The following is a 7,500-nucleotide window of genomic DNA, read 5'->3' as shown; positions in this document are numbered from 1 at the left end:
ACGGGCGGTGTGTACAAAGGGCAGGGACTTAATCAACGCGAGCTTATGACCCGCGCTTACTGGGAATTCCTCGTTCATGGGGAATAATTGCAATCCCCAGTCCCCATCACGAATGGGGTTCAGCGGATTACCCGCACCTCTCGGTGTAGGGTAGGCACACGCTGATCCAACCATTGTGGCGCGCGTGCAGCCCCGGACATCTAAGGGCATCACAGACCTGTTATTGCTCCATCTCGCGTGGCTGAACGCCACTTGTCCCTCTAAGAAGTTTGACGCCGACCGCGGAGGGCCGCGTAACTATTTAGCATGCCGGAGTCTCGTTCGTTATCGGAATTAACCAGACAAATCGCTCCACCAACTAAGAACGGCCATGCACCACCACCCACAGAATCGAGAAAGAGCTATCAATCTGTCAATCCTTTCCGTGTCCGGGCCGGGTGAGGTTTCCCGTGTTGAGTCAAATTAAGCCGCAGGCTCCACTCCTGGTGGTGCCCTTCCGTCAATTCCTTTAAGTTTCAGCTTTGCAACCATACTCCCCCCGGAACCCACAGACTCGTGGTTTCCCTCACGCTGCCCGGCGGGTCATGGGAATAACGCCGCCGGATCGCGGGTCGGCATAGTTTACGGTCGGAACTACGACGGTATCTGATCGTCTTCGAACCTCCGACTTTCGTTCTTGATTAATGAAAACATTCTTGGCAAATGCTTTCGCTTTCGTCCGTCTTGCGCCGGTCCAAGAATTTCACCTCTAGCGGCGCAATACGAATGCCCCCGGCCGTCCCTCTTAATCATGGCCCTGGTTCAGGAAACCCACAAAATAGAACCGGAGTCCTATTCCATTATTCCTAGCTCAGGTATTCAGGCGAGAAGCGGGCCCGCTTTGAACACTCTAATTTTTTCAAAGTAAACGCTCCGAGCCCCGTCCGGACACCCAGCCAAGGGCATCCGGGGGGCACCGGGAGACAGGGTCTGAGACAGGCGGTGGCACGCCTCGCGGCGGACCGCCAGCCCACTCCCGACATCCAACTACGAGCTTTTTAACTGCAGCAACTTTAATATACGCTATTGGAGCTGGAATTACCGCGGCTGCTGGCACCAGACTTGCCCTCCAATGGGTCCTCACCCATGGGTTTAGGATACGCTCATTCCGATTACAGGGCCTCGAAAGAGACCTGTATCGTTATTTTTCGTCACTACCTCCCCGTGTCGGGAATGGGTAATTTGCGCGCCTGCTGCCTTCCTTGGATGTGGTAGCCGTTTCTCAGGCTCCCTCTCCGGAATCGAACCCTGATTCCCCGTTACCCGTGGTCACCATGGTAGCCGACTATGGTACCATCGAAAGTTGATAGGGCAGACATTCGAATGAGACGTCGCCGCCGCGGAGGGCGCGCGATCGGCCCGAGGTTATCTAGAGTCACCAAAGCGGCCGGGGGGCCCGAGCCCCCCGGATGGGTTTTGGGTCTGATAAATGCACGCATCCCCCGAAGGGTCAGCGCTCGTTTGCATGTATTAGCTCTAGAATTACCACAGTTATCCGAGTAACGTGTGGAGCGATCAAAGGAACCATAACTGATTTAATGAGCCATTCGCAGTTTCACTGTACCGGCCGTGTGCACTTAGACCTGCATGGCTTAATCTTTGAGACAAGCATATGTTACTGGCAGGATCAACCAGGTAGTTTGCACCGTGGTCTGGGATGAACCACGAGTGACATCCGCCTCCCCTTCCGGGGGCTAGGAAGCAGCGGGTTGTAAGTGCGTGCGCCGTCAGGTCCAGACGCCATACAGGGCTACCCAGGACAGCTTCCGCGGCCAGTGTAAACGTGCTCGCGCACCGCCCTCTGGCCTTCGGACGCCGACCTCTCACCTTGATGCAAAGCTGTCCCATCCGGTCATGCCCGCACCGTACCCCGTCCACCTCCTCCGGAGGTGCGGACGGCCGACTCCAGGTGCTTTCGGCGTTCCCTCTCTTCACGCCGTTTTGATTTTCGTGGGCCGCTGGTGGGGGGACAAGGGAAAGACCTCGTCGAATTCCCTCCCCCCTAGCCTCGCTCAACCTACGTTTCGTGATGTAACCAAGAAGAGTGATTCGTGGGCCCAGGTAGTTTTGAAGAGGAGGCCAACAAAGCAGGGCACTCCCTTCCTCCCAAACCACAGACACCAGTATAGGACAACTGAGTAGACAGACTGGCCGTCTGAGTCTCCCCCAGAGAGTTCTGGGATGGGTTACAAATAACCCCCACCCCCCATCAGAGGCTTGACCCGCTAGAACCAGGGAGGATCTGTCAAAACCGCTCTCCACATCAGAAGTTCTGGATCAGCCGGGGCTGGTCGGCAGACGTCCACCTAAGGCCGTGGCCTAACCCCGTGTGGGGGGATAGCGCTCGCACCCGTACACGTGGACACCCGCTCGTCAAATGGCTGGCTCCTCACTTACCGTAGGGGGAATGGTTTGCCTACCCCTGGCGGGTCTGGTACTCCACTCTACCAAACAAGGAAGCAACACACCAATAGACCCCTGCAACACCGGGCAGCTTTGGGCAGTGTCACTACACTCCTCCTTGTTCTTCACGTTCCTTCCGTGGTGATTTTTTTTTTTTTTTCGTGGCCATTGCCGTGCATGGCTTCCCCATCGCTTTGCATGCTCTCCATTGCCTCGTGCTGCTTCACCATTGGTCTCACCTGGAGACCGAAGCCGCTCTCCCAGTAACCCGATGGTACCTGGCCAGAAAACCCCGTGCCCGATTTCATCTAGGACAAGGGCCAAACCACAGACCGTGCCCGTCCAGGGTCAACCCCTGGTCGGACAGGCCTGGTGGGTCGATACCATGGATGTGGCAGGCCGACGAGAATCCACTGGTACATTTACAAACACGCCCACCCTGGTGGCATGGCTGTACGACCCATCGTCGAAGCACGCTGCGGCGGACTGAGCCATTGGATCCAGTTGCCTGGGCGTACACTCAGCCCAACAGACGCACTCGGGTCGGGGAGAGCAAAGCAGACTGTGTGCCTGGATGTGCCCACTTCCATAGGGGAATCGGCATGATGGTTCACTTAACCCGAGGAGGGCTCCCCTCGCGGGATAAGCACCCCCCTCGGGGGATGGGGGGGGGGGGGGGGCATCCAGAGCACACCACTTTCCGGTAGGGGACAGGCGTTTGATCATGTGTCCGAGGGAGAGCTCCCCTTGCCGGCCGAACACCCCTCGGACTCCCCTTGGGCTTCCAGAGAACGCCACTGGATGAATTTAGTGCTTGGACCCCATTGATTCTCTTTGCTCTCCCATATACCCGACGGGACCTATTTGCAAAACCCCGTGCCAACCAGACCTCCAGGAAGGGGGCTGGCGGCTAACCATGCCCAGCAGGGTGCACCCTGGTCGGACACTTTGGGAGGGTCGAGAGCCTGGAAGTGCCACCCGGGGGAGTAATTCTGATTTCCGTTTTAATGCACTCAGGGACAGCCCGAGGACCTCTGTAGTGCACCTGAGGCGGACTGAGCCGTCGGGTCCAGGGGTCTGGAGTTCGGAACCTCCAGGGTTCACCTGGCTGTTCTCTTAGCCCGGCAGGGTGCACCCTGGTCGGACACTTTGGGAGGGTCGAGAGCCTGGATGTGCCACCCCGACGAGTAATGAGTTTTCCCTTCGTATCTCTTCCGGACCAGGTCCGATTCGCACGAAACTCGCTGGGCATGGCCAGGAGCGCCCCCTGCTGCCCACGCCACCGTCCCCGCGCTTCTACTCCCGAGGGCCGAGGAGACAGCGAAGCGTGGGTCGGGTCGCCTGCTTCCAGGGTCTCCCTGGTACTCTCCAGTCTCCCGAGTCCATCGGGTCCGACCTCGTATTTTTAGCCCAGACGGGGAATGAGAAAGGGGCCCCCGACCGCCCGAGGGCGGGCGCTCGCTTCTCAGCCTAGGAACGTCCGATTCCCACGAAACTTTTACGCCAGACGTTCCTGGCAGCGAGCGCGTTCAAAGGTGACCCGCGCTGCTTCTCTCCTCCCAAGGGCCGAAGAGATATTCGTCTTCAAACCCGACCGGCCCTGTGTTTGCCGCCCCGGCGGTTTTAAAAAATCATAGCGTAAAAACGGTGGGTGCGCTTCGCCTGCCGCTTGGACAGCGTTAAACGGCAGCCCCGGCTCTTTCCAAAGGGCCCTCAACCGACTTTCTGCTCCCAAGGAGCCCAGAGATATGAAACCGATAAATCAAAACCCCGTGCCAACCAGACCTCCAGGAAGGGGGCTGGCGGCTAACCATGCCCGGCAGGGTGCACCCTGGTCGGACGCTTTGGGAGGGTCGAGAGCCTGGATGTGCCACCCCGACGAGTAATGAGTTTTCCCTTCGTATCTCTTCCGGACCAGGTCCGATTCGCACGAAACTCGCTGGGCATGGCCAGGAGCGCCCCCTGCTGCCCACGCCACCGTCCCCGCGCTTCTACTCCCGAGGGCCGAGGAGACAGCGAAGCGTGGGTCGGGTCGCCTGCTTCCAGGGTCTCCCTGGTACTCTCCAGTCTCCCGAGTCCATCGGGTCCGACCTCGTATTTTTAGCCCAGACGGGGAATGAGAAAGGGGCCCCCGACCGCCCGAGGGCGGGCGCTCGCTTCTCAGCCTAGGAACGTCCGATTCCCACGAAACTTTTACGCCAGACGTTCCTGGCAGCGAGCGCGTTCAAAGGTGACCCGCGCTGCTTCTCTCCTCCCAAGGGCCGAAGAGATATTCGTCTTCAAACCCGACCGGCCCTGTGTTTGCCGCCCCGGCGGTTTTAAAAAATCATAGCGTAAAAACGGTGGGTGCGCTTCGCCTGCCGCTTGGACAGCGTTAAACGGCAGCCCCGGCTCTTTCCAAAGGGCCCTCAACCGACTTTCTGCTCCCAAGGAGCCCAGAGATATGAAACCGAAAAATCAAAACCCCGTGCCAACCAGACCTCCAGGAAGGGGGCTGGCGGCTAACCATGCCCGGCAGGGTGCACCCTGGTCGGACGCTTTGGGAGGGTCGAGAGCCTGGATGTGCCACCCCGACGAGTAATGAGTTTTCCCTTCGTATCTCTTCCGGACCAGGTCCGATTCGCACGAAACTCGCTGGGCATGGCCAGGAGCGCCCCCTGCTGCCCACGCCACCGTCCCCGCGCTTCTACTCCCGAGGGCCGAGGAGACAGCGAAGCGTGGGTCGGGTCGCCTGCTTCCAGGGTCTCCCTGGTACTCTCCAGTCTCCCGAGTCCATCGGGTCCGACCTCGTATTTTTAGCCCAGACGGGGAATGAGAAAGGGGCCCCCGACCGCCCGAGGGCGGGCGCTCGCTTCTCAGCCTAGGAACGTCCGATTCCCACGAAACTTTTACGCCAGACGTTCCTGGCAGCGAGCGCGTTCAAAGGTGACCCGCGCTGCTTCTCTCCTCCCAAGGGCCGAAGAGATATTCGTCTTCAAACCCGACCGGCCCTGTGTTTGCCGCCCCGGCGGTTTTAAAAAATCATAGCGTAAAAACGGTGGGTGCGCTTCGCCTGCCGCTTGGACAGCGTTAAACGGCAGCCCCGGCTCTTTCCAAAGGGCCCTCAACCGACTTTCTGCTCCCAAGGAGCCCAGAGATATGAAACCGAAAAATCAAAACCCCGTGCCAACCAGACCTCCAGGAAGGGGGCTGGCGGCTAACCATGCCCGGCAGGGTGCACCCTGGTCGGACGCTTTGGGAGGGTCGAGAGCCTGGATGTGCCACCCCGACGAGTAATGAGTTTTCCCTTCGTATCTCTTCCGGACCAGGTCCGATTCGCACGAAACTCGCTGGGCATGGCCAGGAGCGCCCCCTGCTGCCCACGCCACCGTCCCCGCGCTTCTACTCCCGAGGGCCGAGGAGACAGCGAAGCGTGGGTCGGGTCGCCTGCTTCCAGGGTCTCCCTGGTACTCTCCAGTCTCCCGAGTCCATCGGGTCCGACCTCGTATTTTTAGCCCAGACGGGGAATGAGAAAGGGGCCCCCGACCGCCCGAGGGCGGGCGCTCGCTTCTCAGCCTAGGAACGTCCGATTCCCACGAAACTTTTACGCCAGACGTTCCTGGCAGCGAGCGCGTTCAAAGGTGACCCGCGCTGCTTCTCTCCTCCCAAGGGCCGAAGAGATATTCGTCTTCAAACCCGACCGGCCCTGTGTTTGCCGCCCCGGCGGTTTTAAAAAATCATAGCGTAAAAACGGTGGGTGCGCTTCGCCTGCCGCTTGGACAGCGTTAAACGGCAGCCCCGGCTCTTTCCAAAGGGCCCTCAACCGACTTTCTGCTCCCAAGGAGCCCAGAGATATGAAACCGAAAAATCAAAACCCCGTGCCAACCAGACCTCCAGGAAGGGGGCTGGCGGCTAACCATGCCCGGCAGGGTGCACCCTGGTCGGACGCTTTGGGAGGGTCGAGAGCCTGGATGTGCCACCCCGACGAGTAATGAGTTTTCCCTTCGTATCTCTTCCGGACCAGGTCCGATTCGCACGAAACTCGCTGGGCATGGCCAGGAGCGCCCCCTGCTGCCCAGGCCTGGCTCTGGGCCTGGGCACACTTCATTCACTTTGTACCTTTAAATCATACTACTACTACCACCAGACTTCCAGGCCCAAGAGGTCAAACACAGTCATGCCCAGCAAAGTAGCTCTGGGCCTGGGCACACTTCATTCACTTTGTACCTTTAAATCATACTACTACTACCACCAGACTTCCAGGCCCAAGAGGTCAAACACATTCATGCCCAGCAAAGTAGCTCTGGGCCTGGGCACACTTCAATCACTTTGTGCCTTTAAATCATACTACTACTACCAGACTTCCAGGCCCAAGAGGTCAAACACAGTCATGCCCAGCAAAGTAGCTCTGGGCCTGGGCACACTTCATTCACTTTGTGCCTTTAAATCATACTACTACTACCACCAGAATTCCAGGGCCAAGAGGTCACACAGTCATACACAGCAAAGTAGCTCTGGGCCTGGGCACACTTCAAGAAGTTTGACCCTTTATATAAGCCTAGAAATAGACTTCCAGAGCCAAGAGGTCAAACACAGTCATGCACAGCAAAGTAGCTCTGGGCCTGGGCACACTTCAATCAATTTGTGCCTTTAAATCATACTACTACTACTACCAGACTTCCAGGCCCAAGAGGTCAAACACAGTCATGCCCAGCAAAGTAGCTCTGGGCCTGGGCACACTTCAAGAAGTTTGACCCTTTATATAAGCCTAGAAATAGACTTCCAGGCCCAAGAGGTCAAACACAGTCATGCCCAGCAAAGTAGCTCTGGGCCTGGGCACACTTCATTCACTTTGGACCTTTAAATCATACTACTACTACTACTACTACTACCAGACTTCCAGGCCCAAGAGGTCAAACACAGTCATGCCCAGCAAAGTAGATCTGGGCCTGGGCACACTTCAATCACTTTGTGCCTTTAAATCATACTACTACTACCACCAGACTTCCAGGCCCTGGATGTCACACCTTCATGCCTAGCAAGGTTGCTTTACACCTGCGCACACTTCAGACCGTTTCA

General features: G+C 58.0%; 1 non-coding gene across 1 annotated transcript in view; it reads right to left on the bottom strand.

Moving 5' to 3' along the window:
• Window positions 1–1,677, bottom strand: part of LOC145655958 (18S ribosomal RNA) — a 1,839-nt gene extending 162 nt beyond the window's left edge. Inside the window, exon 1 of the ribosomal RNA XR_014121778.1 lies at window positions 1–1,677. This exon is cut by the window's left edge and continues 162 nt beyond it. This is a non-coding gene — a ribosomal RNA (18S ribosomal RNA).
• Between the last annotated feature and the right edge of the window lie 5,823 nt (window positions 1,678–7,500).

This window comes from Electrophorus electricus, unplaced genomic scaffold (genome assembly GCF_041902795.1).
Source record: "Electrophorus electricus isolate QZ-2024a unplaced genomic scaffold, ASM4190279v1 Scaffold41, whole genome shotgun sequence".
Classification (NCBI taxonomy): Eukaryota; Metazoa; Chordata; class Actinopteri; order Gymnotiformes; family Gymnotidae; genus Electrophorus; species Electrophorus electricus.
The sequence above is the reverse complement of the archived record's forward strand: the minus strand, read 5'-3'. Positions and strand labels throughout refer to the sequence as shown.